The sequence below is a fragment of the Sycon ciliatum genome, chromosome 12 (assembly GCF_964019385.1).
Source record: "Sycon ciliatum chromosome 12, ocSycCili1.1, whole genome shotgun sequence".
Taxonomy (NCBI): domain Eukaryota; kingdom Metazoa; phylum Porifera; class Calcarea; order Leucosolenida; family Sycettidae; genus Sycon; species Sycon ciliatum.
Window position 1 is genome coordinate 5,899,609 of NC_088654.1, and position 19,827 is coordinate 5,919,435.

The following is a 19,827-nucleotide window of genomic DNA, read 5'->3' on the forward strand; positions in this document are numbered from 1 at the left end:
TCGGATACTCGATCGAATATTATGAACGAGTGATCGATTGGTCAAAATAGATACTCGTTTCACCCCTACCGCTCGGTCAAACTTGATCCGAGAGGGCTCCGAGTTGTTCGAACCGACCACTGAGTGCCTCTGCTATCAACTAGATCTTTCAATGCTGAATTTATCAGTGCAATAAAGAATAGAATTGATGCAGACATGGCCAGACAACATCGAGTTTAAAGAATTTTATTATTGTTGAACGAATTAGCCAAAATCGATTTTCGAGTTTCCATTTCGTCAGTTGATAGTAGGGAGGTTTCGCTCTACAGAGTTACGTATGAAAAAAATGTAGGAACTGCACGGAATCCTCATACGTAAAAATCAGCGCTGTTGGGTTTCGCTCTGCGTGATTTCTCCACAACTGCTAAACATGCGTTGTTGCTTTGGAGACGCGTTGGCTGCATGCGCCCACCGCATGCACCATGACCCGAAACGGCGTTTTCCATTATATTTTCCACGTGGTGTACGGTGTGTGTACCTTGTGTTTCGCGCGGCTTGAACATTGCCATGGACAAATGCGGAAATGCGAAAAAAATATTTCAAAAAGTCCTACGGAAGACCCAACGTAGGAAACAGCTTTCCTACGGAAGTCCATAGAGAGATTTACGTATGAAAGTTGCCCTCGCTCCCCGGCGCGTTCGACATGCGGATTTTCATACGTAATTACGTAGAGTGAAACCTCCCTAGTATCGGAACTGGGGCGCAAGTCTGGAGTAGAAATATGCCCCTCTCGGGTTCGAGCCACCCTTGTGCAGAACTTTTTCTTCTTCTTTTTCTGGACTGGTTTTGACAAGAATAGCTTGTAAGATTGCCTGGCAAAGTATGTTCTGGTGGCCACAGCATCATGAAACTTGGTAGGTACTTTCCAATCAACTTGAAGACCACCTTTGACTAATGTGAAGTGAATCCATTTAGCAGTTTCAATTTTTTTGATGGCAGTAATATGTGAATTGACCTCAAAATTCACAAATTGATAGCACTGGACAAAGTATGTTCCGGATTGCTGCAGAAGGTCATAACAGACTCTTTCCATTCCTATTATTTTTAAAGCTATCCCTCAGCTGGTCGCAGTGTCCTACAGGATAACTAGGCATTGCATGCATCTAGTACGATACTACTCAAATGTTTAATGTTTTTTTATGAATGAACGCGTTGTTGTGAAGTCTTTTTTCATTGCGACACCTCAAATTCCACTGTACATTAGAAGAATCAATTTGGCAAGTTTTGATAAAAAACATGTCGGGCCATTTTTCATTTATGGTCGACTTTACTTCATAAAAGAGCCAATTTGCGCATTGGGGCCATCTCTGAGTTCATGTTCTGTTGTTGATATTGATGGAAATCCTGCAAAACCTCCCACAGGACACTTCTGTAGAAGACGGACTTTCTACCGTATCATACCGTATGTACCGTATATCGATAGACTTACCATATCATATATATAGTACCGTACGTCGTGTGTACGTTATGTTGGTGCATGGACTTGTTGCTGTGGTGTAAAAAGCAGTCTTCGTCTTGAGTTCGTCATGTCAAGTTGTGTTTCCGTAGTCGTCTTGAAATGAACAGTCTTTCAAATGTAGTTATCGTCGTCCCTTTGTATAAGTGTGGAGATTGCACGGGACTGGGTGCGGGTGGAGAAAAGGCAGTTACAACAACTTCCTTATGTCACCCAATGCAATGTACGCAGTCAATGCTTCTTATCAAAAGACTGACCAGACAGCTTCATAATAAAGTGTTACTATCCAAATGCGTAAAGTTCGTAAAAATGGCATTTTTGAAAGTCCCATAATTCCCCAATATTAACGGTAAGTGGCCAATTTTGTTTTGGTATTTCACCTATACACACCCTACAGAAGACACTGACGTCTTTGGATGAAGAAAATTCCTGGCCAATCAGACATAATAATAATAATAATAATAATAATAATAATAATAATAATAATTTGAACAAACGGCGAGGAGACAACAATTTGATAACCGCAATCAGTAATACAAGCTGGATCGACATTTGTGTACACTGTATTCATGTATTGTAAAACTGTGGAGACAATGTGCAATAAAACGATGAAAAAATGTGAAGAAATTGTGTAGAGAAAGAAAGGGACCCACCTTGCATATCAGTAACTCCCACACCAACACCAACAACGCAATCTACAGCAACCACAACTAATCCACCATCCAAGCCCATAATTGAAAGACCAAGACGATCAACAGCCAACTACAACAGAAGCTACGCACTCAGCGGACGAGGGCGAAAGGAGGGACGTGATAGCAGGGGGACGGCCGAGTTGGGTTCAATGGACCCGGTCAGGCGGGATGGACGAGACAGAGAGAGTGCAGGGGAAGCGGAGGATGGAACGGACGGCGGAGGGAGCAGTGAGTCGGAGAGCAGTGATGGGAGTGATGGTGAGAGTGCCGGTGAGAGTGTTAGTGTTGTGCGTAGGTTTCGTGGTAGCAAGTCTTCAGTGTACAATCATCTGCTGGCTAGTCCTGATTGTTGCGGTGCGTATTCTGACTCTTCGTTCACTGTATTGTGCCGTGGTCGTCATGGTTATGGACTACAGTTAAAAGTGTTGGAAGCTATCTATCAGCGTCTGTACAAGCCTAATTTGTGTGTACAGAAAGATAGTATAATTGGGTTGAAATTGTTCAAGTAACGTGTCTTGTTTAGTGCGGCCAAGCTTGGCCGTTAATGTTCTAGGTGTAATGTACTGCTGTTATGTGTTATCACGTTGTCTTTCCTTCCTTTCTCCTTTGCTCATTTCTCGCTTTGATTGTTAAAATTCACACTTGTAAATTTCACTGTTGTTGCTCTTAGTGTTATTTCTCTAACTTAGATTTTCTATAATAGTTCAATTTTTGTTTCAGTGTCCTTTAGTACAACGATGATTCCTGATGAGTGTTGTACGAAAACTTGTTTGAATCCCTTTCTTTCTCTACACAATTTCTTCACATTTTTTCATCGTTTTATTGCACATTGTCTCCACAGTTTTACAATACATGAATACAGTGTACACAAATGTCGATCCAGCTTGTATTACTGATTGCGGTTATCAAATAATAATAATAATAATAATAATTAAAAAGCTTCCGTGGAGATAAAAATGTAATCAACGCAATAAATAGAGTAAGCTGCGCACTCAGTACAAACACCATAAGCAAAACTTGTTTTCATGTATAATAAATAAGCTAAACGTTTTCGTCGCCATCTCATCAGAGGATTACTGGCAAATCAACAAAGCTCTTAACTCAATATATATACGCACAATGCAAGTAATAATTTAGACCCTAACTAGCGCGATAAAATGAGAGCTGAAAGAAACATTACACCATTCAACGATATCAGGTGACAACAAATGCGATAAATTCACCACTAGAAAGTTACCAAGCAACCACAAACGAGAACTACTGATCTAAATTCACAAACAATTTCAACGTAAACAAATTCTTTTTCTGCCTACACAAAATCGGCCTGGTGGTAAAAATGTAAATAGACTCCAATACACGCAAATACCTTTGACTACGTGAACGAGACCAAACAGAAAAGCAATCATCAGCATAACTAGAACGACAATCACTATTCTGAACAAGATGGTTGGCGATAGAAGATTCATACACCCTAACAACGCTACTAGAACCAGTACATACTTTGGAATTACGTGACAATGAAACCGACCTGACATTCCTTGCCGCTACTGCCAATCCAGACGAGGCCGACGTAGATGTCCGTACCAAAGGCACGTCCGTTGCTGGCACTGCCTGCTGCGATGATGCTCCCTTTGACGTTCCAATGGCTGTTGATGTTGATGAAGAGGAGGAGGGAGATGAGGAAGACGCTGACGACGACGATGACGACAACGACGGAGACGATAAATAATAATAATAATAATAATAATTTTTTAAAAGAGGTCGGAGGCGGATAATACTTTAAAACGAAGGTAAGTTATGGGTCGCAAATATCCACGCAAACACACATCCAGTCATAATAAGGCACTTGTCATAAGTATCCAAACGTTTTCGGTCCCTTCTCATCAAGGATTATACAGGGAATGGCTCAAGCTGGAAAGACTAAAACTTATATAGCGTAAAGATAATTAGATAACAACACTCGTGACAAGGCGGAAAATTATCAAGTTTAGCACGACACAAAACTCGAAGGAAAATAATAATAGTGACAACAACATAGTGAGCAAATTAAGTTACATTGTTACCACCTCGACGAGGAGTAACACCAAACAATTGTAGCGACAACACTACAACAACAACAACAGTTGAGTAGGAGTAGGAAGCAGATTTTGGCGCTCCCAGTTTTTCCCTAGATTTCTGCGGATTGAGGCTTACCCGGGGTACCAGACCCCAACCATGGAGCGCAACATTAGTACTGCTGCCCGAAATGGCGAGCCACGATGGAAATCACTTACCCGAGAAGACATGAAGGCCAACACCGTAGTTTTCACCAGTCACGCCGGTATCAAGACAGTGGATGTAGCCGAGGCCCTTGTAACCCAAGGGTACACGGACGTCGCCTCCGTCCAGATCACCAATTCCAACCTCACAAAGGTAACGTTATTATCTGCTACGCAGACTGACGCACTGCTGGGGCACGGGTTTTTTATCGGCGACAGCCATTTCTCTGTACGCCCTGCATTCACCAAACAACTACAACTCCATATCTTTGATGTCCCGATCTGGATCGAGAATACCGTTATCTGCAGTGCTTTGGCTGCATTTGGCCAGATCCAGGGAGACATCCGCCATGGTCAAATTCAAACCCCGTCGGGGATTACTGTAGGGACAGGTATGCGATTCGCCACCATCGAGCTGAAGGAGGGATGTCGGCAAGTTCCGTCATTTGTCCGCACAGCCGACCAGCACCAGTTTCGTGTCCGTCACGAGGACCAGAGGGCCACCTGCAGGATTTGCATGGGGGAGCACTTTGCTCGATCGTGTCCGAGCAAGCGGCCCATGAACAAACCACCCACAAATACACAGAGCACCAATTCGGCTGCACTCCCTGGATCACAACTGAGCTCGGGTACAAGTGCGCCCGATGCAGGAGGTAGTGAGGCTGTTGTGAGTGCTAGTTCAGGTAGTAGCTGTACAAACACGGACCCCAGCGCGGAGCCCGAGAGCTCAAATCAATCCACCAGCTCAGCACGCACGCGCACAGAGCCCAAGGGTTCACACTCGTACGCCAGCACAGCTCAACAGGGAGCCCGCGCTCAGTTCAACTGTACGCACGGGGCGGCCGAACAGGTGAGCACTGCACCCGACGGATCCCCTGCTACTACTAGTACTACTACTAGTACTAGTAGCAAGGATGCAACACAGAAAACCGCTGAAATGAACAGCGCCAGTGCGTCTGAGATCACAACCAGCGACGGGGAATCCAAGGAAATACAGAGCAATACTCCATCCTCTGTCGACCAAACTGAGGTAGCTGAGAGTTCCAGCTTGCAGGTAATCGCTCCCAGTACACCCCCAATGTCCGGCACCCCTCCGCCTACAGGCACTGGGGCAGGCCACGACGACGGGGCCACCACGGTTGCCTCTGACGATGCGGATTGGATACCCAGCGGTCCTCGTCGTCGCCGACACAGCCACGGCCATTCGACCATGGAGGAGAAAGCCAAGGCCGATGGGACATGGCCCTCCCCTCAGAGAAAACACCCGAAATACTGAGTCCAGATAAGTTTCAACAACTAGCCAAAAGACAAAAACATTTAAGGTGGCTCGCGCCTATTTCTAAACTCGTCTTTTGCGCAGGTTCTCGCGCATCCTACGTTCGAGAAAAGACATGCAGAGTTGGCGTAGCGAGCTTGTAGCGCCCTCCAGTTTCGAAGGGTCCAGCTCGAGCAGATGGCCTGAGTACGAAACTCTCGTACTCGAGTCTAGAGTGTGAGCTTTTTTCTTCTTTTTTTTCACTCCTTCACTTGGCTACTTTTTTTGAGGTGCATTTTTTACTTGTGGAAATTGTCACCTGTCAGAGAAGTGTTGGGATGTCCCTTCCAGCAGGCACTGCCCATGCCCATGGTCGGCTTCGGAAAAAGAGTAGAATAAAAGCGTTGGAGTCTATGTGGATGTCTTGGAAGGAATGGGGGACGGAACAGACGGGTACGTGAATGTGTAAAACCTGAGTATTTTGTATTTTCGTTGAATTGGTTCAAGTGACTTGGCGAGTCCCTTCCACAGTAGAACGCCATCCTTCGCAAAATTTGTCTGACTATTTTGTCAAGAATGGCCGTTCTATAATGATAAATCGACTCTGAAGCCAGTGGATTGTGGAGGTCACCCTTGAATATAAATTGAAATGGTCACGAATGTACGAAAGTATTTTTGATTCGAACATGTACTGGACAACGTGGTTGCATTGTGTCAGTAGAGGGTACTACTGTAGTATCTCACCATTTCTTTATGGTAATCGCTGTCCACCAAGAACTCTACTATAGTTATTGCCACGGCTTGATCACAGCGGTACACTGAGTTTTTGTTGAGAAATTCCTTCAATTTATTGTCTTATCACTCTGACTAGACTCAGTGCTTGAGCGTTTTATTTAGGATGCATTTTTTAGAGATTGATATTTACCAGTATGTGTTTCACATCACTCCTGACGAGAATACGCATTTGAAAGCAACACTGGCTGACAGCAATCATGCTCCCCAGGCTCAAGTGTGTGTGTGTGTGTGTGTGTGTGTGTGTGTGTGTGTGTTACAATGGTGTGCATGGCAATTTGGTAGAGTATGTGTGAACACAAAGTCCACTATATATTCACAAACTCAAGTACATCGCAAAATTGTGCCTTTTATCGCATATTGTGCCTTCATAACTTTGACTAGCCCTAACCTGCTGTCTGACAGGTGTGTCATTGGTGAATGTACATGTATACTGTCTCCCTTCACAACTACATGCATGTAACACAATATTTACAGTGCACTTGCAGTGTATATAGCTAGATCAATGCACAGTAATCAGTAAATTGTGGCTGCCTCTGTCACATTGTCATATTCACGCGACGTACATTCTAAATCATCGAAAATGCCCAAACCTATTTCTACGTGTGCAGAAGAAGATTGAACACATTCTTTCCTTGCATCTGCGCCTTGATCCTTGAAGGATGATGGCGTTCCTACGGATGCGGAAAACTCGGCCTCTAGCCGAGTCTGACGCGAACCGTGAATTTTTTTCCTTGACATTGGTTGATGGCATCAGTCACATCTAAGAGCGACACTCTATCTCAAACATATTTACGCAAAGAAGTAGTAATCTTATCTTCATTGGGGCGATGGTCTGCAGGCGTGCGATCATGTGTGTGCCTTGTGTGTGTGTGTTTAGTCACTGTTTACACGCACGTTTGTGCGTGTGTGTGTGTGTGTGTGTCTGTCTGGCCTGGTATGAGGTTGCTCAGGATAGGTCTGCCTGGCGGGTGGACTGTCTTATCTGCCATCGGTCGTTTCGCCAGCCAGGTGACAAACAAGGCACAAATGTGGCGCAGAGCAAAGTCTCCCCATCCAGGATCAGCGTGGTGCTGTGCAGTGTGGTACATGCAGAAGGTGGTTTCACTCTCGTGGTGGCCTGCGTGTGCATCATTGTTTGCCCCTGAAACCATCGAAAGTGTCCGAGCCGGCATCATCTATTCCGCTCAGCGTCCATGCTTCTCTCTTGTGTTTGACATGCAATCGGCAATTCAAGTCAGTGCCTGGTTTCAGACGTCACATGTGCGACCGTGGCCATCGGGCAACCAAGTCTGACAGAGCGTCATATTGTGTCCGCTGTTCTCGCTGCAGCCGTCAGTTCCGTCGACAGAGTGACCTGAGTCGTCATCTCCGTTTCTGCTCCTGACAATGACTCCGGCTTCTTTCGGAATGGTGTGGCCCTTGGGCAACCATGCTACAGTAGCAGTAGTAGTAGTAGTGTGTGTGTGTGTGTGTGTGTGTGTGCGCGTGTGTGTGTGTTCTGCCTCGCCTAATAGCTATCATCGCCTTCGGCGATGGGCTTTCCAAAGGTCCAAGGGTGTGTGTGTGTGTGCGTGTGTGTGCGTGTGTGTCTGGAGCGCCACCGGGTGGCGTGCTCTTTCTCTCTCTCTCTCTGCTGCCCTTCCGGGGCCCACGTGACCCTAGTGGTAGTGGCTCGACAGGACAGGTGTGTGTGTGTGTGTGTGTTTGCATGTATGCGTGTGTGTGTGTTTGCATGTATGCGTGTGTGTGTGTGTGTGTGTTTGTGTGTGGTATGTGTGTGTACACTGGTGTAAATGTGTATTGCAGGGTTGGGTGGGCTAGTAGAGAAGAGTAGATGTATATGGACATGTACATGGGATATGTAGGTGTGCATGTACATGTAGCAAAGCAAACTTATCAAAAAGGCATTCTGCGCCTATATGGCGAAATTGAGCATTGAAGCATATGTTTTTTATTTTCTCATTGGCATGTACACAGTTAGTCCATTCAATAACCGAAAAATGAGGAAGATTGTAAATCAGGTTCTTGATGAAATACCCGTCCGCTATACATCACAAATCCTGTACAAATTTGACAATTTAGTGAAATTGTCATCGCCTATATCTCAAAAGTTAGCATTGAGACCCCGTTTTTTTAACTCGCCATTTGCATACACTACCTAAGAGCAACCGCCCACCAAATTTTCAGAGCACTCGTTAATTTTTTTGAAATAGGCGTGAGCCACCTTAAAAATAAATTAAAAAAAAAATTCCCCCCAAAAAAAACAATACCAATGTCAGTGAATTTGAACTTTCTCAGTACCAACGTGCGTTGCATATTCAACAAAATGGACGAGTTACTTACCTTTACCCGTTCGTGCTCTGAATCTCAGAACGAACTATCAGTCATTGCAGTCCAGGAAACCTGGGCTGACACATCAGACCCTGACAGTCTCTATGCAATCCCAGGCTACAAGCTGATCAGAGCTGACAGACAGGACTATGGTGGTGGTGTTGCCTTGTACATAGCGGAACGTTTCAACACAAGGGTACTGACAATACCAATGACAGCAGCAGAATGCATATGGACGAGAATTTCCACCGGTAACCTCTCCCTCGTTGTTGCAAACATTTACCGACCACCCCGTAGCGATGGCACCCTCTTCTGTGCGGAACTGGAAAGAAGCATCAAAACCGCTAGAGCCGAAGGTGACGACCTCCTACTACTTGGAGACTTCAATGCCAAGAACAGTGCGTGGCTCACCACAGACAGAACAGATCGCCTTGGGGACGACATACAAACTCTGCTACACACATACGGCCTCACACAACATGTCAGATTCCCTACTTACATCCACCGACAAACACCTCTCTCATGTCTAGACCTTGTTATCTCCTCACTCCACACCAATGATATTCATATCCAATCACTTCCACCATTTGGCGCATCCGATCACACTACTATCAGTGGCCACATCAATAATCAACTGCCCCCCATAATTAACAACTCCCCTCCACGATCCAGAAGCACCACATTCTGGTCATGGACAGACAGCACTATCCACCTTCTTCGAGAAGCCCTTTCACGCACAAATCTCAACCACCATCCAAACCAACACGACCCATGCCCAGTTGACACCTTCTGGCGATCCTGGCGCGACAATGTCCTGAGCATCGCCCAAGAACACTGCCAAGTTACTCGCACTCACCCCCCTTGGGACAGGAAGAACGTGCCAGCACGACCATGGATATCAAAGGGCCTCTTGAAAGAGATCAAGGATAAGCACAGAAAACACAGAATATACCTTCACTCACGCTCGCCTGACGACTGGAACACGTTCACTGCCCAAAGAAACCGTGTCACCTCCCTCCTGCGTCGCGCTAAATCGGATTTCGTAAACAACTCAACAGCCTCCTCTACTTCCCTACACCGCCTCATGAAGCACCTAACTACAGCTACAAAACAACGCATACCCGAACTCGTCAGCCAAGCAACTCCTGCAACGACACCAGCACAAAAAGCCGCTGCCCTCAACGAATTCTTCATTTCCCAGAGCAAGCTTTCCGTGGCCAATGCGGATGAGCAAACTCCAGCCATCAACACCACCCCTGACATCCTCAGTCCCCTTCAAGAAATCTCGACTTCCCAAGCTGAGGTCGAAAAACTCCTCCGCGGAGTTGATACCAACAAAAGCCCCGGGTTTGACTCTATTCCAAACCGCCTACTCAAAGAAGCGGCGAAGGAACTTGCACCGTCGTTATCGTCCCTCTTTAATTTATCGTTCCAAACAGGAGAAATCCCACAGGAGTGGAAAGATGCCACCATTACTCCAGTACCCAAGCCGGGTGACCCAACCCAACCAACAAATTATAGACCCATCTCTCTCTTGAGCACTACATCAAAAATCCAAGAAAAAATTGCACATCAACTCCTCTACAAGCACATCACACCCCACCTGCCCAACCAGCAGTCCCGATTCCGCGAGAAAGACGGCACTGAGCAGCAGCTTGCCCGTCTCGTCCATACCCTTTCCACTGCGAGAGACGACGGGAAACACGTCAATGCCTGCTTTTTCGATCTAAGCAAGGCCTTCGATCGTGTGTGGCATGCAGGCCTTCTAGCAAAACTCTCCCACTATGGTGTCCAGGGCACCGCCCTGGAGTGGTTCCGACGGTACCTGTTGGGGCGTCGGCAAAGGGTCCAGGTGGATGGCGACCTATCGCCTTTCCTCGAGATCCCTGCCGGCGTCCCTCAGGGATCTGTTCTTGGGCCGCTTCTATTCCTCGTCTACACCATAGACCTTCCACACGCATGTGAGAATCCCAGCACCACCTGTAGCCAGTTTGCAGATGACACCGCTCTGATTTCCATAGCGAGAACTCTTCAAGACTGCACCCGAAACCTACAACAGAGTGTCACAGCAGCTGGAGACTGGCTTCAAAGATGGCACCTGCTGGTTAACACAAAGAAAACAGTCATCCTCCCGTTCTACCACAATAACCGCCCCCCTGAACAGCTACCCCAGATCACCCTCAGGAATAGTCCGCTTACCGTAGCACAAAAACACAAACACCTCGGAATAATCTTTCAGCATGACCTCCGTTGGACGGAGCATGTTGAATACATAGTCAAAAAATCACTCAAGTCTTTCAATATTCTTTTTAGACTAAGGTCTACACTCACCAGTGATTCTTTATCTCACATCTATCAAACATACATACTACCTATATTCTCATATGCGAGCAATGCTCTCACACCGTTGTCCCACACTTCCCTTGACAGGCTAGAACGACTCCAGCGGAAAGCCGCCAGAATATGTCTCCACCTTCCCCTTTACACACACTTAGAACACTCCCACCTTTTGCATCGCATCAAATGGCCAACATTATTTTCACGCTTTAAAGTTAAACATATACTCTTCGCGCATTCTCTGCGCCACAATTATGCCCCACCACATATACTCTCGCTGCATACTGCTAGCAACGTGCAACCTTCGTATAATTTACGTCGCTCTCGTACTTGGCACTTGCCAACTCCGCGGACTGACCGCTGTCTCCATTCTCCCCTGTACAAGGCCCTTCATTACTTTAATTGCCTGCCCACCCAGCTTCGCGAAATCCCTTCTCGTACTCCCTTCAAATCCGAGATATCCCTGCTGTTGCACAACTCTGTATGCTCGTGTAGCGACCACCCCTGCCCTTACACTTAAGTACGCAACTCTGTATGCTCGTGTGGCGACCACCCCTGCCCGTACACTTAAGTAGTCATTAACCCCTAGGCCCTGCCCACCCAATTCTTCCTCACTCTTTCTCCTTTCTTACACTATTATCTCTTATTGGCCACTGGCTATCGTGAGAATAAAGATTTGAAACACATTTTCTTTCTGTACGCAAAGTTCAGGATCTAACTTACGGATATACAAAGCTTCTAACACAGCCAAATGTTACGCACATCTACCACGTGACAATATTGAGAAAACATTATCACTGTACAACTCACGACAATTGGTACGGGCTGACAGATGTTGCTTGATTGACGAAGTGCGATTCTTAGCTCCATTGGGTGTTGTCTCCTCCAATGTCCCGTCATCTCGCCTCTTCGTGGCATCACCACTATCTGTCACTATCTGTCACCACTATCTGTGAAGAGGCGAGATGACGGGACATTCGGATACTTATGACAAGTGCTTTATTATGACTGGATGTGTGTTTGCGTGGATATTTGCGACCCATAACTTACCTTCGTTTTAAAATAATAATAATAATAATAATAAGTCAAGTGTCAAGTAAAGTCGGCGGAATAGCGCGAGCTCCGGTGCGGGGAGCAAACCATTTCTTAATAATAATAATAATAATAATAATGTAAATAGGCGTCGAGGCGACAATAGTTTTAGAATTGCGATCAACAGAACGAGCTGAACCGACATTTTCACAAAGGCTTTTATTGTATTCAAAAAACGAGTGGATACGAAGGCAGTGAAGAACATGGAAGAAAGAAAAAATGTGCTATGGAAGAAATGATGAACAAAAAATTTGTACTTCGAACTAGTTTTCGCACAACACTCCTCAGGAAGCTACGTTGTACTAATGAAAAACAATCCAGAAAGATACTAATAAAGAGAAATGGAGTGAGAAGAAACAACACCTATGAAACTGATAATCCTAGCACTAAGGTAATAACAGGAAAAACTGCGAAAGCACTTAACGAACTTGTAAGGACTACTAGTATACTGTGACACAAGATATGACACCATGGCCAACCAGAGCCAAACAGACAGAACAAGTTGCTACTAAAACAATTTCAAACGAATAATGCTGCATTCATTTCTTCCATAGCACATTTTTTCTTTCTTCCATGTTCTTCACTGCCTTCGTATCCACTCGTTTTTTGAATACAATAAAAGCCTTTGTGAAAATGTCGGTTCAGCTCGTTCTGTTGATCCCAATTCTAAAATAATAATAATAATACTGAAGAAAACGTTGAACGGTCTCTGCTGGGATGACGACACCATAGCTACACCATAGCTCAGTGGTTAGAGCATCGCTGGCTACAAGCGAGGGTCCCTGGTTCGAGTCCTGGTGGTGACAGTCAATTTTTTCTTCAGACTTTTCCCGTTTGTCTCTTTCCCTCAAACCAGTTAATAATAATAATAATAATAATAATAATAATAATAATTAACCCCCCTCGGGGACGGTTCAGCTTTTTGGAGCTCTGGTAGCCATCCGAATGTGAGCGCGCTACCCGCTCCAATTCCTTTGAGTTTACCCTCATCCCTTTACTAGTAGCCGTTTCATCATTTTTGTGAAGTAGGTCTCAGCAAAGAGAAGGTCTTGTCTTGTTTTTTAGTGAACTGGTGTATGCCACCTCGCAGGAAATGGTCTGGTTCCGACAACCGTATTGCTTTGGAGTGCCATTTTCTGGCTGTATGGCCACAGAAGGCGGGTCACCGGAAGTGTCAACTTGACCTATGGATACAGCGTCGACCGGATGATATTATCTCGGAGCAGAACTTGGCTGGTCAAATTTCGCTAATTATCAAAAAATACCTTACATCGGTGGAGCAGGAGGAGATAGCCCGTCAGTTGGTGCAGCGTGGCGAGTTGCCTGTTGAGTTCATGACGCGCTTTGGCTGTGTGGTCCAGTTGCCTGCTACGACTAGTCAAGGTCCTGAATCTGTCAGTGCGTCTTCCACCGGCGCTGTTTCCCTGGATTCGGCTGCTGGGTTACCTGATGGTCCTGGCGCCTGTTTCACTGACACTGACAGCGAACCGCCAGCCTCTCTTGCACGTGATCATGTAGAATATTCCGCCTGCACCGATTCCGTTGACTCTGTTCCCAGTGTGCTAGTAAACAATGGCCTTGACACGTGCGCCGGCGTTCCACCGAGCTTACTCCGTGTGTTTGCTGCTGGGCCTCTGCCTTCATGTACTGAGTACTCCAGCACTGCGGGTGATGATGCATCATGTATTGAATCTGTCTATGCACACTCTGTGGGTAGTCCAGTGGCCTGCGTGCGTCCACAGGCTGTTTATGGCCTGGCAGGACCTCAGCCACCTGTGGAGGGCGACTTTGCTCCCAGTAGATCAACGCCTACTGTGGATGGACCGGCTGTTGGAGTGCCTGAAACAGAGCAAAGTCACTTCACAATGGAGACGCCTTCTTCGTCTTGTAGTAATTCCAACCCTGATAAGCTTGGAAGCATTCTAACCAATCTCAGTGAATCTGGCATTCTGGGCCCTGGTGGTTTGAGTATGGATCTGGAGTGGTCAATCAGGCACCTCATGCTGGCAACTCACACCAATCAAGAGGGCCCTCGACCATTCGCTTGATATCATGGGGAGCGCATCAAACTATGTCCACTGCGAGCAAATACAAATTGCAATTTCAAATTTGGACTTCACGGAGAATTTCAAAGTTTTTAGGAAATTAGAGGCCACATGCCACCTACTGCTCTTTTCTCTCCGAAACTCAACACTTGCAAGCCAGATATGAAAGAAAGAAAAAATCATCAGTCACACCACCGGGACTCGAACCAGGGACCTTGCTATTCGCGAGCAATGCTCTAACCAACTGAGCTACAGTATGACTCTTATCCACAGTGATGGTAAATCTATCCTTCTTCGATCAATTCATATCTGGCTTGCATCATGCTGGCAACCCACACCAATCAAGAGGGCCCTCGGCCATTCGCTTGATATCATGGGGAGCGCATCAAACTATGTCCACTGCGAGCAAATACAAATTGCAATTTCAAATTTGGACTTCACGGAGAATTTCAAAGTTTTTAGGAAATTAGAGGCCACATGCCACCTACTGCTCTTTTCTCTCCGAAACTCAACACTTGCAAGCCAGATATGAAAGAAAGGAAAAATCATCAGTCACACCACCGGGACTCGAACCAGGGACCTTGCTATTCGCGAGCAATGCTCTAACCAACTGAGCTACAGTATGACTCTTATCCACAGTGATGGTAAATCTATACTTCTTCGATTAATTCATATCTGGCTTGCATCATGCTGGCAACTCACACCAATCAAGAGGGCCCTCGGCCATTCGCTTGATATCATGGGGAGCGCATCAAACTATGTCCACTGCGAGCAAATACAAATTGCAATTTCAAATTTGGACTTCACGGAGAATTTCAAAGTTTTTAGGAAATTAGAGGCCACATGCCACCTACTGCTCTTTTCTCTCCGAAACTCAACACTTGCAAGCCAGATATGAAAGAAAGAAAAAAAAATCATCAGTCACACCACCGGGACTCGAACCAGGGACCAAGCTCTAACCAACTGAGCTACAGTATGACTCTTATCCACAGTGATGGTAAATCTATCCTTCTTCGATCAATTCATATCTGGCTTGCATCATGCTGGCAACTCACACCAATCAAGAGGGCCCTCGGCCATTCGCTTGATATCATGGGGAGCGCATCAAACTATGTCCACTGCAAGCAAATACAAATTGCAATTTCAAATTTGGACTTCACGGAGAATTTCAAAGTTTTTAGGAAATTAGAGGCCACATGCCACCTACTGCTCTTTCCTCTCCGAAACTCAACACGATGCAAGCCAGATATGAATTGATCGAAGAAGGATAGATTTACCATCACTGTGGATAAGAGTCATACTGTAGCTCAGTTGGTTAGAGCATTGCTCGCGAATAGCAAGGTCCCTGGTTCGAGTCCCGGTGGTGTGACTGATGATTTTTTCTTTCTTTCATATCTGGCTTGGAAGTGTTGAGTTTCGGAGAGAAAAGAGCAGTAGGTGGCATGTGGCCTCTAATTTCCTAAAAATAATAATAATAATAATAATATGAAACTGGGATGTTGAGCCATGAATAAATGTAGATGAGAAAAGAACATATGGATACGAGTTAAGAGTAACTCTCCATCACTGTAACATGATACTTAATACAGTCAGAAAGTGCAATAACTAGGCACAAAACTGACAGAGTACTGAAACATTCGACGTCCTGACACCTAGCTTCAACACATCTCCGTAGCGCTAACCGACAGCCTTCCAACTTGGAAGGTTCAAGGTTATGGAAAGACCAAAGAGGGGAAGGCAAGCGCAACGAAAACGAGCAAAAGCTACAGTCCCAACGGAACAAAGTATGTCGATTGTTACTGGACGATGACGAGACCAGTACGATATTTGACAAAGCGGTCTAACTACAATTCGAAGCAGCAAAGCAGCACACCACCCAACTTGGGTGGGTCATAATAATATCAAAGATAAGTAAAGAAAGGGAAGCTTTGCGAAAACGAATTGTACAAGCCGAAAGCCAAACTCCTACAGTACTCCTCATGCATGACATTGTGATGGACTAGTTGACTACAAAACAAGTTGTTTCACACGTGTTGAAGCTAGGTGTCAGGACGTCGAATGTTCAGTACTCTGTCAGTTTTGTGCCTAGTTATTGCACTTTCTGACTGTATAAAGTATCATGTTACAGTGATGGAGAGTTACTCTTAACTCGTATCCATATGTCCTTTTCTCATCTACAATAAAAATAATAATAATAATAATAATAATAATCTTCACTAGTTTGAGGGAAAGAGACAAACGGGAAATAATAATAACAATACTAATAATAATGGCACTTGGGTCTTTTTCCCTCCCCCAGGGGACCAACCACCGTCAGTTTCTGGAAACTACCAGAGGTGAAAGAAAGTGAGTCAGTATGTGTGGCACGTGTTGTGAGCTGCCTTTGGAGTGAAAGACTTGTCAGCGCCTTCTAGGTTCAGCCTGGTCCCATAGCTCAGTGGTTAGAGCATTGCTCATGACAAGCAGGGTCCCAGGTTCGAGTCCTGGTGGGTCTGGCGTTTTTTCTCTTTTCAGGCAGTTCACTTCCCCGACTGATCCTTTGAATATGAAGTTCTCCCAATCCTTTCCAAATAATAATAATAATAATAATACCACAGCACGCGTAAAAAGGCCAAAGAACAATGCATGAGAATACACTGAAATTAAGCCAAGTCCGCTTCTGTCTCCAGTCAACAAAAAACTCATCCATAAACAATGTCTGATCTCCATTTCCACTTGTCTGCAGCAAATGCTCGTGCTCCTTCTAGGTCGCTGGCATTCTTCAAAGGAATGTCGTGCCCTGCCAGGTCCTTCATGATGGTGGTAGGGAGAGTAGCCGCGGGACGGGCCCCTTCGTCCACGTGACCCCGCTTGAAAATAGCAGGACATCGCAAGGCAAGGGGTGACTGCTCACTCATCCTCAGCACATGGCCAGTGAGGCTACGGCGTCGCTTGGCAACAAGCTCCGACAGTGGCTGAGAGTCACATCTGGAATACAGATCATCATTCGTAATTCTGTCTGGATATCGCACTCCCACCAGGTTTCTGAGCTGTCGGCGGTGAAAACAGTCCAGTCGCTGAGAGACTGCCTGGGTTACTCCCCAAGTCTCACAGTTGTAAAGGAGGACAGGCAGCACAAGCAAGCTGTACAGCTTGAGCCTGGACATAGTGACATAGTGTTAAAAAATATACTAACTGAGTGCAAACACGGAGCATTGGGTGATACAGTGCATGTTGTTCGGACCCAACACTGGCGCCCAACGTTTCTCGACGCGGAGTTCTGCCTCCGCAGCTCACAACCGTGAGATATGATTTACGTGTAGTGTTGCTCCCGTCACTGCTGGACTGTCCTTGTTTATTCGTCACCCCTGTCCGTGTTCGTCGTGGAGCTGTGTCGTCGTGCTGTGTCGGCGCGCGGTGTCGGCGCGCAATGTCGTCCTAATTCATACTCAACATTGGCGGCCGACCATTGCTCGGAACCCACGACCCTCGTCCTCTACCGCCCGGCATTTGTCTCGTCGTCAGTCTCATCTCGTCTCTGTCAACCTCGTCTTGTCTATGTCTACCTCGTCTCGTCCAAGTCATGCAGGTCAGCTATTTTCATTATTTCTCTCTCTCTCTCTCTCTTATTCGTGCGTCCTACATTGTACTTCGTCAAATTTATTTTCGGTTTATTTATTTCGTGATTTTTGTAGTGTGTTTGTGTGCGCGCGTGTTTCCAGCCATCAATATTAGGGGTCCGTTGGTGAGCCACGCTCTATCATTCTGGTTGCAAAAAAGTGCATAACTAAGCTGTTTAGCCATGCAATTCAGCGAAGCAGAACAAACTGTAGTGCATGTAACATGTGGCCCAGAATCTGCGAAAACCAGGCTTAGGGTGAAATTTCACAAAATGACTTTGTCCCATTTTCAGCTTCTACCGGGCATGGGAGGTCAGGAGACAAAATATTACAGGTGTGGGTCGACTCATAGTGGTACTAAAAGTATCTCAAACACACCAGGGTATTGTGTTAAAAAATCCAAAAAAAAACACAAAATTGTTAGCACAGGAAAGAAATGAAGAGAGACCCACCAGAGTGAAGGAAGAGACATGGATGATTTTTGTTTAGGTGACATGACAAGGTAGGCATGTGGGGGCAGGCTTGTTGTGGCCCCTTGGTGCTGCAGGCTGCAGTGGCCATGCACAGTTCTGCATGAATTTTGTTTCCTCCTCACTCAGCACATTCTGGGGCTGCATACATGTACTGGCATGCTCTGGCGCTACACACCACAAGGAAACCCGACTCCAGTTGAGATGGCACCTTTTGAAGGGTGAATCTAGTACAACTATTCAATAACAAGCAAGAACACAGCCTTTCAAACTGTTCCACTGTTCGTAGTATGCGCATAGTATGCTGACATGCTGCAGTGTCTGCTTGGTGCTGACCAGCAAGTGAAATCTCGGCACGCCGTACAATCCCTTGCAGCTAGCTGTCCAGCGAGGAAAGTCTCGAGTGGAGGCCTCTCGATCTGCTCGCTCGTTCGCCTGGCATTCAGTAGCACTTCATGGCCAAGGACTTCAATTCAAAATAGTTTTCACCACTGCGCTTCTAGCCTTTTTCCTCGTGAACTTGCTGCAAATGTATGAGCTCTGCTGCGCGTGTCCCCTTTGCGTGAGGCCCAGAAACAGCTAGTATCTCCATACTTCGATTGGCTGGGTCGATGTCGTCCAGGTTCTCCCCGCTATCGCCATCACGACTCTAACTGGAGACGATTTCTTCACCATTTTCCGCAAGCAGCAGCTAGCGCAGAAATTTCGCCATCCCTGAGTGAAGGAGATGGAATCCGTTCGATCAGCTCAAAAACTCTTCGTTGTGACTAGAGGAGTAGCAGGGAATATTTTACCGGAAGCCCATTGACTTCCCTGACTGCTGAAACCCTTCCTGCCATGACTGCTACTTCTTCAAACAAGCGAGATGCTCTTTGGTTCCACTTCACTGCACTCGAGCGTCCACGCGACACAACCTTTTTACAAAACATCATTTTTCTCAAAAAAATGATTTTCACCCTAAGCCTGGTTTTCGCAGAAGTTGGGCCATGTAGTATAACACTTTTGTGAGATCCGTGCGTTGTGTGTGTGTGTGTGTGTGTGTTTTTCTCATCGTCTTAATATTTCCGGCGAGGTTGCGGTTCTTTTTTTTGCTCAGGGGAGGTATGTTAGGTACCTCCTCCCGTACAATCTTACCTACAACCGGTTAACCTTTCCTAAGCTGGCCGGCCTGCATGCACCCGTACTACGTCATACTCACCTTTCGTTCCGTTGGCCTGGGTAGCTACTTGCGCGCCCATGTTTGCCACCCATGTTTGCCATAGCTACCCAGGCCCTTTATATTGCGTTGTTTTCTCAGTCGAGCTCTCTCTCTCTCTTCAATAATCTCGCTCTCTTCCATAATCTCTCACTCTTCAATGTAGTCGTTCCGTTCGTCTTGGTCTCTTGTCTCGTCATCTATAATAAATGTCGTTCCCAATAACTTGTTCCCGTTGTCCGTTGTAATGTCTGGAGAAGATG